General features: G+C 44.3%; 1 protein-coding gene across 15 annotated transcripts in view; it reads left to right on the plus strand.

The window, feature by feature from the left end:
• The window catches only part of ATP2B4 (ATPase plasma membrane Ca2+ transporting 4), a 120,679-nt gene that overhangs the window by 17,294 nt on the left and 86,736 nt on the right, over positions 1-16,649 (plus strand). For 4 of the 15 annotated variants that reach the window (XM_078356869.1, XM_035281130.3, XM_078356871.1 and 1 more), the window contains exon 1: positions 6,441-6,498. The exons of 7 other annotated variants lie outside the window; for them this stretch is intronic. The gene's annotated coding sequence lies outside the window, so the exon portion shown is untranslated. Of the gene's footprint in view, positions 1-6,440; positions 6,499-6,742; positions 6,823-16,649 lie in introns of those variants that run through there. 4 more of the 15 variants (XM_078356864.1, XM_078356870.1, XM_078356866.1 and 1 more) reach the window with 2 other exon arrangements.

The raw sequence follows: 16,649 nt of genomic DNA on the forward strand, positions 1-16,649 counted from the left end.
AGTTTCTCAGGGATGGCATCCAATGATGGGAGATGCTTTCAGAGGAAGTGACTTACAAACAAGGATGCGAATATTAGCTGAGAGTTCAAGTGAACAGGCTTAGGGCAGCATGGTTTCTGAGATGCAGCAACTGGTCGGTTTTGGCTGCAGCATTTTCACTGAGACCACTCATCAGCCTGCAAGCTACTTGAAAGGAGAGAGATGCTTTAGTCATTCCTATATGCTCAGTGTTCAGCACAGTCCCTGGCTCTTAGATGATTATCAGTAAAGAATGGATGGATGGGCCAGGCCCAGTGGCTCATGCCTATAATCTCAGCACTTTGGGAGGCCAAGGAGGGTGGATCACCTAACGTCAGGGGTTCAAGACCAGCTTGGCCAATATGGCAAAAATTGTCTCTACTAAAAAAAAAAATTAGCCTGGTGTGGTGGCACGTGCCTATAGTCTCAGCTACTCAGGAGGCTGAGGTGGGAGAATTGCTTGAACCCAGCAGGTAGAGGTTACAGTAAGCAGAGAGCACGTGATGGCACTCCAGCCTGGGCAGCAGAGCAAGACTCTATCTTTAAAAAAAAAAAAAAAAAAGGAATGGTTGGATGGATGGATGGATGGTGGATGGATGTAAACAAATAGAAAATTGTCTCTAAACAAATAGACCACAGTGAACTTTATCTTCTTCCTTCCCAGGACCACACTGCCTGCTCAAAACCTCATCATCTCATGCCTGAATGATTGCAAAGGCTTCCTAATGACAGGCAGGGGGCCTAGAGAAATGAGTTCTAGACTGGAAGTTGGGAGACCTGGAATTTGAGCCACTTAAGTTGTTCTGTCACTTTTGGGAAATCACTGAACCTTTCTGGGCTTCAGTTTGTCTATATGTAAAATGAATAGTTAGGGCTAAATGTACTTATAGGATGTTTCAATTCTAAGATTCTCTGCTGCCTCCTATCCAAACAACCATGCAGATTAATTATAGTTTACCAACATTTAAAAGTAAGATTTCACAGCTCTCTGGCTCAGCTGGACTTCAGTGACAGAGACTGGGTACATCTTCCTAGGAAGTTGGTGACTGGAGTGTGAAAAGAAACAATGGCCAGTTCCCCAGGAGTCCTGGCTTAGGAACTGATCTCCTAGAATTATTGAGCCCATGTCTTAGGAAGCTCCATCTTTCTCTCTCCCTTTTCAGACTCATGCTGGGAGCTTGTGTGGCTCCCTGTAGCCCTGTTCTGCATGACTTTTTGTGACCACCATGCCAAGGTGGAGAGGAGGAGGTCTGGGCTCCATCTGGAATCTTGGTAGTGGTGATGATTCCTTTTTTGCTTCTTTCTGGTGTCCAACGTCCGCTAGTGTCATTGGCACAAACCAGATCAGGCTATTGGAAGGCCACACTGCTTAAGAACAATGTAAGGAGATCAGGCTCTCAGCTATATTTACATTAGTAAAGTTCACATTCTCTAACTTGCTCAGCTTATCTCCTGTACCTGGTGCTATTTCAGAGCTCCCCAGGCTGGCCGAATTCATAGTCCCAATCCTCAAAATCCTTTGTCTAAATGGAGCCTAACTTCTGCCCCAGTTTAAGCCAGGGCTGTTTCTGACTCAGCTGCTGTCATCCTGCCTGGGTCCTAGGCAACATGGCCTCTCTAATGCCCTAGCCAGGAAGAGCATTCCTGCTTACCCAACTCACAGACTCTTCCGACTTTCTGGGTTATATGCTTTTCTTCTGCTTGTTGCTTTCTAGCTCAATCAATTATTCTGTGATCTTATACAGATCACAGCTAGTTTTGTGAGTTTTTTTTTTTGCATTTAAAAAGCATCTATATTTTGTTTCATCAACTTCAGTCATCACTCCTCATTGGACACCCTTCCCACCTTCTATTCCCTTTCATAGGAACGCTGACGAGGTCAAACCTGCCTTATTGTATGGTCATTCTTGTTTCAGTCACTTTTAGAGACACCACGTTTCCAGGAGGGTTGTTTTCTTGGTGTACTTGAATCCAAATGGCAAATTTTTAGCAAGGGGGTTATTATTATTATTATTAATTTTTTTGAGACAGAGTTTCGCTCTTGTTGCCCAGGCTGGAGTGCAATGGCGTGATCTCAGCTCACCGCAGCCTCCACCCCCTGGGTTCAAGTGATTCTCCTGTCTCAGCCTCCTGAGTAGCTGGGATTACAGGCAGATGCCACCACTCTCGGCTAATTTTGTATTTTTAGTAGAGAGGGGGTTTCTCCATGTTGGTCAGGCTGGTCTTGAACTCCCGACCTCAGATGATCTGCCCACCTCAGCCTCCCAAAGTACAGGCATGAGCCACCGCAGTGGCGCAAAGTGGTTATTTTTTAAGAATATTTACTTTTTTCCTGCATATAAAAGTAATACGTAAAAAGCATCTCACATATACTGAGCACTTGTCAGACCAAGACAAATGTTAAAACTGCATGACCTCATTCTCTCATGACAACCCTAATAAGGAAGGAATCATTTCTGTCTTCCCTTTCAAAAAAAGAAACCAAGGCTCAGAGAGATAAAATACTTTCATCCAAGTTCCCACAGCTACCAAGTAGTAGATGCGGTATTCAAACCATGGCTCTCAAACTTCAGAGTCCAAGTGTGTGGTGGCACGTGCCTGTAGTCCAGCACCTTGAGAGGTTGAAGCAGAAGAATTGCTTGAGTCCAGGAGTTTGAGTCCAGCCTGGGTGATATAACAAGAGCCCATCTCTAAAAAATAAAAATAGTCCTGGAGCGGTGACTCATGCCTATAATCTCAGCACTTTGGGAGGCCGAGGCGCTCGGATCACGAGGTCAAGAGATCGAGACCATCCTGGCCAAGATGGTGAAACCCATCTCTACTAAAAAATGTAAAAATTAGCTGGGTATGGTGACTCACATCTGTAGTCCTAGCTACCCGGGAGGCTGAGGCAGGAGAATTGCTTGAACCCAGGAGGTGGAGATTGCAGTGAGCCAGGATTGCACCACTGCACACCAGCCTGGTGCCTGGCAACAGAACAAGACTCTGTCTCAGTTTTTTAAAAAATTAAAAATAAATAAATAAAAATTTAAAAAAAGAAGAGTCTGAGCTATGTACTGCTTCTACACAGGATCATCCTAGAAATCTGGAATATTCAGAAAAACATGAAGAGAAAACTAAAACTTCCACAAGTCCAGACATAACTGCTAGCATTTTGGTGTAGTCTCTTTTAGTCTTTTATATACATGGGTAAGTATATAAATTTTTAAAACAAAATTAGGAACACATTGCATAATGAGATTTTGATTTAATTTTTTTCCTACCCAATACTAGATCGTGAACATTTTCCCACATCATAAAGAATTGGTCACAAGTCAGTCCCAAACATAGTCTAGCGGAATCCAGTGATAGCAGGCAACCGGAGGCAAAGATAATTAGAAGAGAAATAAAGAAGCTGATGAACCAGGCATGGTGGCTCATACCTGTAATCCCAGCACTTTGGGAGGCTGAGGCTTGAGTCTAGGGTTTTAAGACCAGCCTGGGCAATTTAGTGAGACTCCATCACTTAAAAAAAAAAAAAAAATTAGCCAGGCATGGTGATGCACACCTGTAGTCCCAGCTACTCAGGAGGCTGAGTCAGGAGGACCCCTTGAGTCCAGGGCTTTGAGGCTGCAGTGAGCCATGATTGCACCTCTGAGCTCCAGCCTGGGCAACAGAGCAAGAGCTCCTCTCTGTAAAAACAGAAAACAGAAAAACAAACAAACAAACAAAAATACAGCTGGACACAGTGGCTCATGCCTATAATCCCAACACTTTGGTAGGCCAAAGCAGGAGAACTGCTTAAACCCAGTTTGAGACCAGCCTGGGCAACATAGTCAGACCCCATTTCTACAAAACATATGAAAATTAGCTGAGCATGGTAGTGCATGTCTGTGGTCCCAGCTACTCAGGAGGCTGAGGTGGGAGGCTTGCTTGAGTCCAGGAGGTTGAGGCTGCTGAGAGCCAAGATTGTGCCACTGTGCTCCAGCCCGGGCAGCAGAGTGAAACTCCGTCTCAAAAAATTTAAATATACAAATAAATGATTAGGAAAAAAAAAGTGCTGATGGCCATAGCCTTTGCTTTGGAAGCTGACTGCCTGGAGCCAGCCTGGGTGGTGCACAGGGTCTGAACCTGGGATGACAAATCAGAGAGCGGTGAAGGCTTGGAACTCTTGGATCGCCTTGGGGAAGTACCTTCCTCTGTGTGTCTGGATCCCACATGAAGGTGTGAGAAGATGAGCAGGCCAAGTTGTGTTTGAAGTGGGAGTCAAAATATAAAGTGGCTTTTACACAGGCTCAGCTAAAGGCCAGGCTTTCTGGAAGAAGATGTGGAACACCCTAAATAAAGCCCCCTATACCCTATAAACCTGTGAGTGGGATTACTCATTCATGGCGGAGAGGCTGGCTCCTCCTGTGGTTTGGGTTCTCATCCTGGCCTGTGATTGGAGAGAACCATAAAGAGTTCCTGACTTCATTTTCTTAAATGTATATGTGTGAAAGAGAAGCTAAGTATATTTTATCTGCAGCTATATTTTTAAAGAAACGCGTTTAAAAAAAATCCAAGAATAGAGCAAGAAGGGACAGAGAGAAAGGAAGATCTGGAGGCTGTCACCAGCCAAAAGATAATTAGCAACTGTGGGGCTGGGGACAAAGACCATGTCTAGTGTCTATGAGGGACACTGGATGGGAAAGTCCCTGTGCTGTGGTAGGCCACTTGACACCCCTTGGCAGTTAGACAGCTTCGGAATGACAGCCTGAGATGTCAGCCTCTTGGAGGTTGTACCAACTGGCTGTCACAAATTCAAGAGTGATAGAGTCCTGGTGGCTTCCATGACAAATACAGGCTTGTCCAAGGCACATGTTCAGGGCAGGACCCAAGGCCAGGACATGGAGTCTTGGGTTCATCCATGAGCTGGTACCACCTTTTGCCATATGACTCTGGGAAAGCCTAGAGCTACTTTGTGCTGGTAGTTTGTCCCCGACCCATGCCAAGATTTCACCTCTCTGCCCTCCTCCTACCTGGACATCTTGAGGACAGAGATGAGAAAAATGGAGAGAGAAGCTTTGGGTTTCCATTATGAGTATAGAGAGTTCATCATTACATCGGTTATCTGAGAGCCTCAGGGGTAACCAATGCAATGCAACTCACAGGAAGGAAACGGGATGTTATTGTTGAGCACGCCACTTACCTGCTGCAGCCTTTTCCCTCTCCTTAAAATATCAGATAACATCCTCTTGAATACCTTACAGGGTAAGGGAAGTGATAGGAATCACTCGATATAATGGATGTGAAAGTGCATTGTATACCATAGAGTGCCTACAAATATACGTATTTGTATTTATGGAGATTTTTGAATGGGAAAGTCCCTCCTTACTCTCCTTAGGTTGGGGAGACCATTCATTTCTCTAGCTCCTATAAAACTGAAGTCCTCTTTCTTGAGTAGAGTGGCTTCTCTCCATGCTGTAGAATGAGAGAGTGAGTTCCAGCAAGTGTGAATGATGTGTTCAAAGTGGGTGAAAAATCTGGGAACATTAAAAAGAATCCCTTAATTTATTTCCACTCTTGGCCAAGCCAGTAGCAGTGTGACCTTGAGCAAGTCACTTAACCTCTGAGCCTCACTTTTCTCATTTGTTCCTATCCACAAAAAATAGTTGTGATAATCTAGGGAGAGAGCATGAAATCTAAATAGAAGCACTTTGAAAAGTTAAAAGTGCTGTACTTTAGACTGGGCGTGGTGGCTCCTGCCTGTAATCCCAGTTCTTTGGGAGGCTGAGGATAGCTTGAGCCCAGGAGTTCAAGACCAGCCTGAGTAACATGGGAAAACCCATCTCTACCAACATAATAATAATAATAATACAAAAACTAGGCAGGCATGGTGATGCACACCTGTAGTCCCAGTCACTCAGGAGGCTGAGGTGGGAGGATCACTGAGCCCAGGAAGGTGTGCGGTGAGCCTTGTCATCCCACTGCACTCCAGCCTGGGCAACAGAGACGCTGTCTAAAAAACAAAAACAACCAAGTGCTGTACTTTACAGACCAGAAAAATTGAGGTCACGGAAACTCCACAGTCCCCACCTGCACCCGGCCAAGCATGTCACAGTCTACACTCTGGGGCCCAGGGTCCCCATATGCTAAATGGGGTGTGCTCCAGGTTACCTCCCCTTCTTCCAGAGCTGCTGAAGACTAATGAGAACACTCACTTGTAGAGGCTCTAATAGCCTGTGTTGAAGCAGCTCCGATTTACTCCAGCCTTCCCTTCCACGGTGAGATAAACAGAGGAGCTTCCACGCGCACATCCCAGAACCAGCCCAGTTTTTGCCCTTGTCCTCTGACATAATTGCATGCATTGATCAATAGACATTTATCAGGCATGCCTGCCGTGTAAAGCTTGGAGCGAGGCCCTGTTCCCCCGGGTTTTGGCAGCTCTCAGACCGGGGCTCTCCAGGGGAAGCGGTGCTGAGAAGTCGGCTGAGCCACAGAGTTTGGTTTCGGGGAGGCCAGGTGAGGGGCGGGGTGAGAACTGGGAGGGTTCCGCTGGCGTGTTCCCCGGGGTGTGGTGCGGTGTGGTGGGGGACTAGACCGGGGTCCCGAGCGAGGGGGAGGGAGAGGTGCTTGGCTGGCTAGGTCGAGTGAGTCACCGGCCCCTTCAGCAATCGCTGCTGCCGGGGTGGAGTCGGCCCGCCTTATTTGGGGCTTCTGTGCTGAGCCAGGCCTCAAGGGCTAAGTAAGGCATTTGTTTCCCCAGCTGCTCCCGGGCCGCGCTGGGAGTCCGCTGAGCCGGGCGCCGCTTCTGAATCGCGCCGCGCGGAGGGCGAGGAGCTGCAGGTCTGAACTCGGCCGGCCCGGGGCGAGGGCGGGCAGGGACAAGGGCTGGCTGGGGCAGGTGACGGCGGCCAGGCTGCCGCACCCCCGGGACTCGCTGGTTGGAGGCTCTGCGTGCCGGCCGCGGAGGACCCGCACGGGTCAGTTCCCAGGCCGCCTGTCCTTGGAGCAGTAAATGCAGATGAGCACCTCTGCCCTTCACTGTACTCGCACTCGTATCCCCCTCCTCCCTCTACCAACACCAAAAAGCCGGTTTTTAAGTTGATTGATGTTTTCTTATTAGGCTAATAACGTCAGATGCAGTACATTGACTATTTTTGTTGTTGTTGTTTTGTGTTGTGGTTTTGTAGAGATGGGGTCTCACTCTGTTTCCCAGGCGGCTCTCTTAGTTCCTGGGCTCCAGCGATCCAGCTGCCTCGGCCTCCCGAAGTGCTGGGATTACAGGCATGAGCCACTGTGCCTGGCCTTGACCTTGTTGTTAAATGGCTGTTTTAGACCATGAAATTGTCAACAAAAGTTCTTGTTTAAGAGTCTTGATACTTTTACGTGGTTCCATGGCTGTCTTTGATCATACAGGTTAAAAATGTTGCTTGTAGAAATAGGAACCCTTTTTTTTCTTCTCTCTATCTCTGCCTTTCATTTCTGGTTTCATCTCTTGTTTATTTCTCAGATGTACAACATTGGATGAATCAAAATCTACAGTTTATGACATTTTCTTGAATGGTTTATGCATGCCTCTCTGTTACTACTTATTTCTATATGCTATTAATGCCTTTTATTAACCTAATGAACACACTTGAATCCGCCACCCAAAAAATGAGATCACTGTCGTTTATTTGCATCCACCTATGAGCCTTTCCTAACCTGTCCTTCCACCTCACTACCACCCCCCAGCCACTGTCCTGCCTGGTAATGTTGCATTCACCATTCTCCTGGTAAACATATGCGTGCTTAAAGAAACATATTGTTTGTACTTGCTTTATATGCTTTTACCTGGGAGGCCGAGGCGGCTGGATCACGAGGTCAAGAGATCGAGACCATCCTGGTCAACATGGTGAAACCCCGTCTCTACTAAAAATACAAAAAATTAGCTAAGCATGGTGGCGCGTGCCTGTAATCCCAGCTACTCAGGAGGCTGAGGCAGGAGAATTGCCTGAACCCAGGAGGCGGAGGTTGCAGTGAGCCAAGATTGAACCATTGCACTCCAGCCTGGGTAACAAGAGTGAAAAACTCTGTCTCAAAATAAATAAAGAAATAAATAAAACAAATATATGAACACAAATATTTTAGAGACAGGGGCTCATATGTGCATGCACATGTATATGCACATGCACATACACACATAGTGTACAGCCTGCCTTCTGGGATTTATTTATTTCATTCAATCTTATAATAATACTAAATATTTATCCCTGTCAAGTGTAGCTCATTCATTTTCACTACTATATAATATCTCATTGGTGAAGATATCACTCTTTTTCTATTTTTGTAGATACGTGTATATAGCAGCTTTATTATTTTTTTAATATTTATTTTAGGCTCGAGGGTACATGTATGAGTTTGTTATATAGGTGTAAACTCATGTCACAGGGGGTTGTTGTATAAATTGTTTTATCTGATATCACTTTTTCACTAGTAAGAACAATGCTACCCAAACATTCCTGTTCATTTCTCCTGATGTACATGTGCAAGTCTCTCCTAGGTGTCGCTCTTGGAGGACAATTGCTAGGTGTTTGTATGTGAATAGTCAACTTTACAAGATAGTGACATATTGTTTCCCAATATGTTCATAGACGTTTTTGCCCCTACCAGTGAAGTGTAAGAGATACCGTTGAGTGTTTGGTATCCCCAGGATTTTATATTTTTCCAACTGAATGGTGTAAATAGCATCTCTCATTGTTCTTAGTGTGCTTTACCCTGATTGCCAATGAACTCGTGCAACAGAAAGAACATTTTACAGGTCAGACTTATAGAAACTGCAGGTATTCAAGTTATCTGACGTAGAAAAAAATAGATACATTTACATTTTTAATTTTTTTCTTTATAGGACTTAGATGGTCCAAGGGGAAATATATGCATATATATTTAATATGTTAATATATATGTTTTATATGTAATATGTTAAAAGGAATAAGAGGGTATTTAAAGAATAAAGAGGATCAGGAAACTCAATTAACCAGGCAGATGTGACAAAGAAACCAAAGAGAACTTCTAGAAATGAAAAATAGAATAAAGGAAATTAAAACGTCAGTGAATGAGGTGTGCACCTATAGTCCCAGCTATGTAGGAGACTGAGACAGTAGGATGACCCGAACCCAAGAATTCAAGGTCAGCCTGCACAACATAGTGAGACCCCTTCTTTTAAAAAAAAAGTCAATGAATAAATTAAACAGTATATGAAAACTGAAGATGAAATTAGTAAACTTGAAGATATTTCTGAAGAAATTATATAGAAAACCATATAAAAGACTGAAGAATGAAAATGGAAAATCAGGAAAGGTGTGGAGGCACAAAGAATAAAAAGTGCAAACTTTTTCTGTAAAGAGCTAGATAGCAAATACTTTAGGCTTTTGTGGCCTATGTGGTCTCTGTCATAACTAGTCAGCTCAGCCAGTGTAGTATGAAAACAACCATCAGCAATAGGTAAATGGCCGTGTGCTAACAAAACTTTATTTACAAACACAGGCGGCAGGCTGGATTTGGTCCACGTGTATAGTTTGCTGACCCCTGAAACAGAGTACAAAAATCCCAACATACATTCAGTTAATGCTCCAGAAGGACATAACAGAATAGGAGTATAAAAGTATCTGAAGAAGCAGTGCTCAAGAATTGATTGAATGAGACCTTCATATTTATGAGACCTGATGAATATCAACTGATAAATAAAAGCCACTCCTTGACACGTTATAGTGAAACTAGAAAACACCAAGGATAAATAGTTTTAAAGAAAACCCCAAACGGCTGGACGTGGTGGCTCACGCTTGTAATCCCAGCACTTTGGGAGGCCGAGGCGGGCGGATCACCTGAGGTTGGTAGTTCGAGACCAACCTGGCCAACATGGTGAAACCGCATCGCAAAAAAAGAAAAAAGAAAACCCCAAAATTCCCTTCAAGACAGTGGCATTTAGACTGACAGCTGTTTTCTCAGCGTCAACAGTAAAGATCAGTAGATGGTAAAATAATATCTTCAAAGTATTTAGAAAATAACCACCGACACAGAATCCTATCCTCAGTAAACAGCTTTCAAGAATGTGGACAAAACAATACCGTTTACAGACAAACAGAAACAGAGGTTTCTACCGACAGACTCCTTCACTAAAGCAACTTCATTGTTTTTTTGTTTCTTTTTGACACAGGGTCTCACTCTGTCCCCCAAGCTGGAGTGCAGTGGCACGTTCTCAGCTCACTGCAATCTCCATCTCCCAGGTTCAAGCGATTCTCCTGCCTCAGCCTCCCAAGTAGTTGAGATGACACGCCTGGCTAATTTTTGTATTTTTAATAGAAATGGGGTTTCACTATGTTGACCAGGCTAGTCTTGAACTCCTGACCTCAAGTGATCCTCCCACCTCAGTGTCCCAGAGTGCTGGGACTACAGGTGTGAGCCACTGTGCCAGGCCTACTAAAGCAACTTCTAAAGGAAATAATTCAATAAGAAGAAAAATTGGCCAGATGCAGCAGGCGCAGTGGCTCACTCCTGTAATCCCAGCACTTTGGGAGACCAAGGTGAGTGGATCACGAGGTCAAAAGTTAGAGACCAGCCTGGCCAAGATGGTGAAACCCGTCTCTACTAAAAATACAAAAATTAGCTGCATATGGTGGCAGGCACCAGTAATCCCAGCTACTCGGGAGGCTGAGGCAGGAGAATTGCTTGAACCTGGGGGGCAGAGGTTGCAGTGAGCCTAGATCAGGCCACTGCACTCCAGCCTGGCCGACAGAATGAGACTCCCTCTCAAAAAAAAAAAGAAGAAGAAGAAGAAAAATTATAGACATAGGTCAAACACCACCTTTTTTTTTTTTTTTTTTTTTAACAAATTGAAGGTTTGTGGCAACCCTGTGTTGAGCAAGTCTATCAATGTCATTTTTTCTTTTTTCTTTTTTTTTTTTTTGAGATGGAGTCTTGCTCTGTCACCAGGCTGGAATGCAGTGGCGCAATCTTGGCTCACTGCAACCTCCATCTCCTGGGTTCAAGCGATTCTTCCACCTCAGCCTCCTGAGTATCTGGGACCACAGGTGTGTGCCACCATGCTGGGCTAATTTTTGTATTTTTAGTAGAGACGGCATTTCACCATGTTGGCCAGGATGGTCTCAATGTCTTGACCTTGTGATCTGCCCACCTCTGCCTTCCAAAGTGCTGGGATTACAGGCGTGAGCCACCGCACCCGGCCCGATGTCATTTTTTCAACAGCGTGTCCTCATTTCATGTCCCTGTGTCAAATCTTGATACTTCTCATGATGTTTCAAAGTTGTTCATTATTGTTCTATGTGTAATGATTAATGATCAGTGATTTTTTTGGTGTTACTAATATAATTGTTTTGGGGTGCTACCAATGGTGCCCATATAAGACACCAAACTTAAATGACAAACCTGTATGTTCTGACTGCCCCACTGACCAGCTGTTCTTCATCTCTCTTTCTCTTGGGGACTCCCTGTTCCCTAAGACATGACAATATTGAAAGTAGGCCAGTGAATAACCCTGCAATGGCCTCTAAGTGTTCATGTGAAAGAAAGAGTCACAGGTCTCTCAGTGTAAATCAAAGGCTAGAAATGATTAGGCTTACTGAGGAAGTCATGTTGAAAGCCGACATAGGCCCAAAGGTAGGACTCTTGGCCGAGTTGTGAATAAAAGAAAATGTTCTTGAAGGAAATTAAATGCGCTACTCCAGTTAACGCACAAATGATAAGAAAGCGAAACAGCTTTATTTGCTGACAGGAAGTAAGTTCAAGTGGTCTGATTAGAAGATCAGAGCAGCCACCACATTCCCTTAAGTTGAAGCCTAAACCAAGGCAAGATCCTTAATCTCTTCAGTGCTGTGAAAGTTGACAGAGGGGAGGAAGCGGCAGAAGAAGAGTTGGAAGCTAGCAGAGCGTGGTTCTTGAGGTTTAACGAGAGGCGCTGTCTCCATAACATAAAAGTATGGGTGGGAGCAGCAAGTGCTGACATAGAAACCACAGCAAGTTAACCAGAAGACCTAGCTAAGATAATTGGTGACAGTGGCTATGTTAAACAACAGATTTTAGTGTAAATAAAACAGCCTTCTCTTGGAGAAAGATGCCATCTAGGACTTTCATAGCTAGAGAGGAGAAGTCAATGCCTGACTTCCGAGTTTCAAAGAGCAGGCTGACTCTCTTGGTAGGGGCCAGTGCAGCTGGTGACTTTAAGTTAAAGTCAATGTTTACCACTCTGAGAATTCTAGGGCCTTTATTTATTATTTATTTATTTATTTTGAGATGTAGTCTCACTCTGTCACCCAGGCTGGAGTGCAGTGGCATGATCTTGGCTCACTGCAACTGCTGCACCCCCAGGTTCAAGTGATTCTCTGCCTCAGCCTCCAGAGTAGCTGGGAGGACAGGCACCAGCCACCACGCCCAGATAATTTTTGTTCTTTTAGTCGAGACAGAGTTTCACCACATTGGCCAGGCTGGTCTCAAACTCCTGACCTCAAGTGATCTACCCTCCTCGGCCTCCCAAAGTGTTGGGATTACAGGCGTGAGCCACCGTACTGGGCCTCCAAGGAGGCCTTTAATAACGATACTTAATGTTCTGCCTGTGGTCTGTCAAAGAAACAACAAAGCTTGGATGACAGTTCATCTATTTATAGCATGGTTTACCAAATATTTTAAGCCCACTGTTGAAACCTACTTCTTTACAAATACTACTGCTCATTGACAGTGCACCTGGTCACCCAAGAGCTCTGATGGAGACATACGAGGAGATGGATGTTGTTTTCATGCTGCTAACACTATATCTATTCTGCAGCTCATAGAACAGGGAACAAATTTGACTTTCAAGTCTTATCATTTAAGAAATGCATTCTGTAGGGGCCGGGCGCCGTGGCTCACGCCTGTAATCCCAGCACTTTGGGAGGCCAAGGCGGGTGGATCACGAGGTCAACAGATCGAGACCATCCTGGTCAACATGGTGAAACCCCGTCTCTACTAAAAATCCAAAAAATTAGCTGGGCATGGTGGCGCGTGCCTGTAATCCCAGCTACTCAGGAGGCTGAGGCAGGAGAATTGCCTGAACCCAGGAGGCGGAGATTGCGGTGAGCCGAGATCGCGCCATTGCACTCCAGCCTGGGTAACAAGAGTGAAACTCCGTCTCAAAAAAAAAAAAAAAGAAAAGAAAGAAATGTATTTTGTAAAGCTGTAGCTGCCATAGACAATGATTTCTCTGATGGATCTGGGCAAAGTGAATTGAAAACCTCTGGAAAGAATCCACCATGTTAGATACCATTAAGAACATTCAAGGCCTGGGAATGGTGGCTCATGCCTGTAATCACAGCATTTGGGGAGGCTGAGGCAGGAGGATCGCTTGAGCCTAGGAGTTTGAGACCAGCCTGGCAATACACGGAGACCCTGTCTCTACAAAAAATGAAAACAATTAGTCAGGCATGGTGGTGTGCTATTGTGCTCTCAGCTACTAAGGAGGTTGAAGTGAGAGGATTGTTTGGGCCTGAGAGGTTGAGGCTGCAGTGAGCCCTGATTGTGCCACTGCACTCCAGCCTGAGTGACAGAATGAGACCCTGTCTGGAAAAAAAATAATAACACAAATAAAAGTAAGAAAAAGAATATTCATGATTCATGGAGGAAATCAGGAGTTTGGAAGAAGCTGATTCCAGCCCTCATGGCTGACCTTGTGGGGCTCAGGATTTCAGTGGAGGAAGTAACTGCAGATGTGGTAGAAATAGCAAGAGCAGTAGAATTAGAAGTAGAGCCTGAGGATGTGACTGAATTGCTGACATCTTGTGATAAAACTCGAACAGATGAAGAGTTGGTTTTTGATGAATGAGCAAAGAAAGTGGTTTCTTGAGATGAAAGCTACTTCTGGTGAAGATGCTGTAAATATTGTTGAAGTGATAACAAAGGATTTCGAATATTACACAAATATAGTTGATAAAGCAGCTGCAGGGTTTGAGAGGATTGACTCCAATTTTGAAAGAAGTTCTACTGTGGGTAAAATCCTATCAAATATCAGTCCTTCATGGGGATGTAAAAAAGAAAGAGGTTGGGCACAGTGGCTCATGCCTGTAATCCCAGCACTTTGGGAGGCTGAGGCAGGAGGATCCCCTGAAGTCAGGAGTTTGAGATCAGCCTGGTCAACAAGAGAAACCCTGTCTCTACAAAAAATACAAAAATCAATCAGGTGTGGTGGTGCAAACCTGTATTCCCAGCTACTTGGAAGGCTGAGGCAGGAGAATTGCTTGAACCTGGGTGGTAGAGGTTGCAGTGAGCTGAAATCTCATCACTGCACTACAGCCTGGGCAACATAGCAAGACTCAGTCTCAAAGATAAATAAATAAATAATAATAATAAATAAATAAAATAGGAAAAGAAAGAAAGGAAAGGAAGAAATACTGTCGAATAGCATCATATGCTGTAGAGAAGTCTCTCACTGAAAAAAGAGTCACCAGGGCGAGGTGGCTCACATCTGTAATCCCAGCACTTTGGGAGGCTGAGGTGGGCGGATCATGAGGTCAGGAGAACAGACCCTCCTGGGTAACATGGTGAAACCCCGTCTGTACTAAAAATACAAAACTTAGCTGGGCGTGGTGGTACACACCTGTAATCCTAGCTACTTGGGAGGCTAAAGCAGGAGAATTTCTTGAAGGTGGAGGTTGCAGTGAGCTAAGATTGCACCACTGCACTCCAGCCTGGTGACAGAGAGACTCCATCTGGAAAAAAAAATGAGAAGGTGAGTATAGTAATTGGAGTTTAAGTGTTCTAAGGTCCTTATATTGTCTAGGGAAAAAAAATTAAATGTATTGATTGTTAGAAGTCCTTATGTTAAAATTTCTAGCTAATACTAAAAAACTTGGTATAATGTAAATTCTAAACTAGTAGAGGGGAAGGAAAATGAAAAGGAAACACAAATGAAAATGATAGGAAATGTGTTGTTAAAAAACTCTTTTATAGTTGTGATATAGAAGACAATAATAAATATTACCATTTCTTGAGTAGCTCTTATATTAATCACTTTGAATCATTAATCTTCATAATTTCATGTAATATGTCAGAATGCCAAGCCCAAAGCAGGTATTTAAAATTATAGTTTCCAGCCAGGTGCAGTGGCTCACACCTGTAATCCCAGCACTTTGGGAGGCTGAGGTGGGAGGATCACTTGAGCCCAGGAGTTTAAGACTAGCCTAGACAACATAGTACAACCTTGACTCCACACACAAAAAAAATTTTTAATTAGCCAGGCATGGTGGCACACCCAAGGTGGGCCAGAGATTGAACCCAGAGGTTGAGGCTTCGGGCTTCAGTGAGCTGTGATCATGCCACTGCATTCCAGCCTGAATGACAGAGCAAGACCTTGTCTCAAAAAATAAAAATAAAAAGTAGCTGGGTGTGGTGGTGCATGCCTGCAGTTCTAGCTACTCGGGAGGCTGAAGCAGGAAGATTGCTCCGTCCAGCCTGGGTGACAGGGTGAGACCCTGTCGCTAAAGGAAGAAATGAATAGATAGATAGATAGATAGATAGATAGATAGATAGATAGATAGATAAGTAATACTTTATATTATCACTGTTTCTCTATACCTAAAACAAAGTCTGATTCTGGAACTTAGTAAGCGCACTTATTTTTTTTTTTTTTAGACAGGATCTTGCAATCCTCCCACCTGAGCCTCCCAAAGTGCGGGGCTTACAGGCATGAGCCACTGCACCTGGCCGGCACGCATATTTTTGAAGAATGAATTAAATGGATGTAAGTGTTGATTCCAATCTAAAAATGAACAAACTGAGGCTCTGAGAAGCAGCATGGTAAAAAGAAAAGAGTCAAGCAGTATGAATGTAAAACTCACCGCTTTTACTTAGGAAGTCTGTGGTTGTGAACATAATATGGCATTATATTCACTTATCTGTACAAATAAACTAAACAGTGCTTGACACATAATCATGCTCCTTAAGTGCTAGATGATCACTAAGTGCTAGATGATATTGGTAAGAAACTTGTCCAAGCTCAGTGGCTCATGCCCGTAATCCCAGCACTTTGGGAGGCCAAGGTGGGTGGATCACCTGAGGTCGGGAGTTCGAGACTGGCCTGGTCAACATGGTGAAACCCTGTCTCTACTAAAAATACAAAAATTAGCTGGGCATAGTGGCACATGCCTGTAATCCCAGCTACTCAGGAGACTGAGGCAGGAGAATCACTTGAACCTGGGAGGCAGAGGTTGCCGTGAGCTGAGATCACACCGTTGCACTCCAGCCTGGGCAACCAAGCAAGACTTCATCCCCCTACCCCCCCAAAAAACAAAGAAAAAAGAAACTTGTCCAAGGTCACAGAGCTTGGATTCCAATCCAGGTATTTGAATTCAATCCAAGCTACTTTCCCCTTTACCATGTGGTAGATTTTTTTCTCTCTAATGCCAAAATACCATGTAACAGCCAACAACATTAGTTTTGGGATCTAGGTTTATGGCCCAGTTTCACCACAAGTTAACTGTAGGGCTTTGGGCCTCAGTTCCTTCAGTTGTTGAAAGGGGATAAAAATAGCTATCACAAAAGGTAGTAGGTTGGAAGACTGTGAGTATACATGCCTTTGGGGTGAGAATGCATCACTGGGGGTGGTAGAGATAAAAAATGATGTCTCGGTTCAATGTAAGAGCAGATGA

This window comes from Callithrix jacchus, chromosome 19 (assembly GCF_049354715.1).
Source record: "Callithrix jacchus isolate 240 chromosome 19, calJac240_pri, whole genome shotgun sequence".
NCBI classification, from domain to species: Eukaryota; Metazoa; Chordata; class Mammalia; order Primates; family Cebidae; genus Callithrix; species Callithrix jacchus.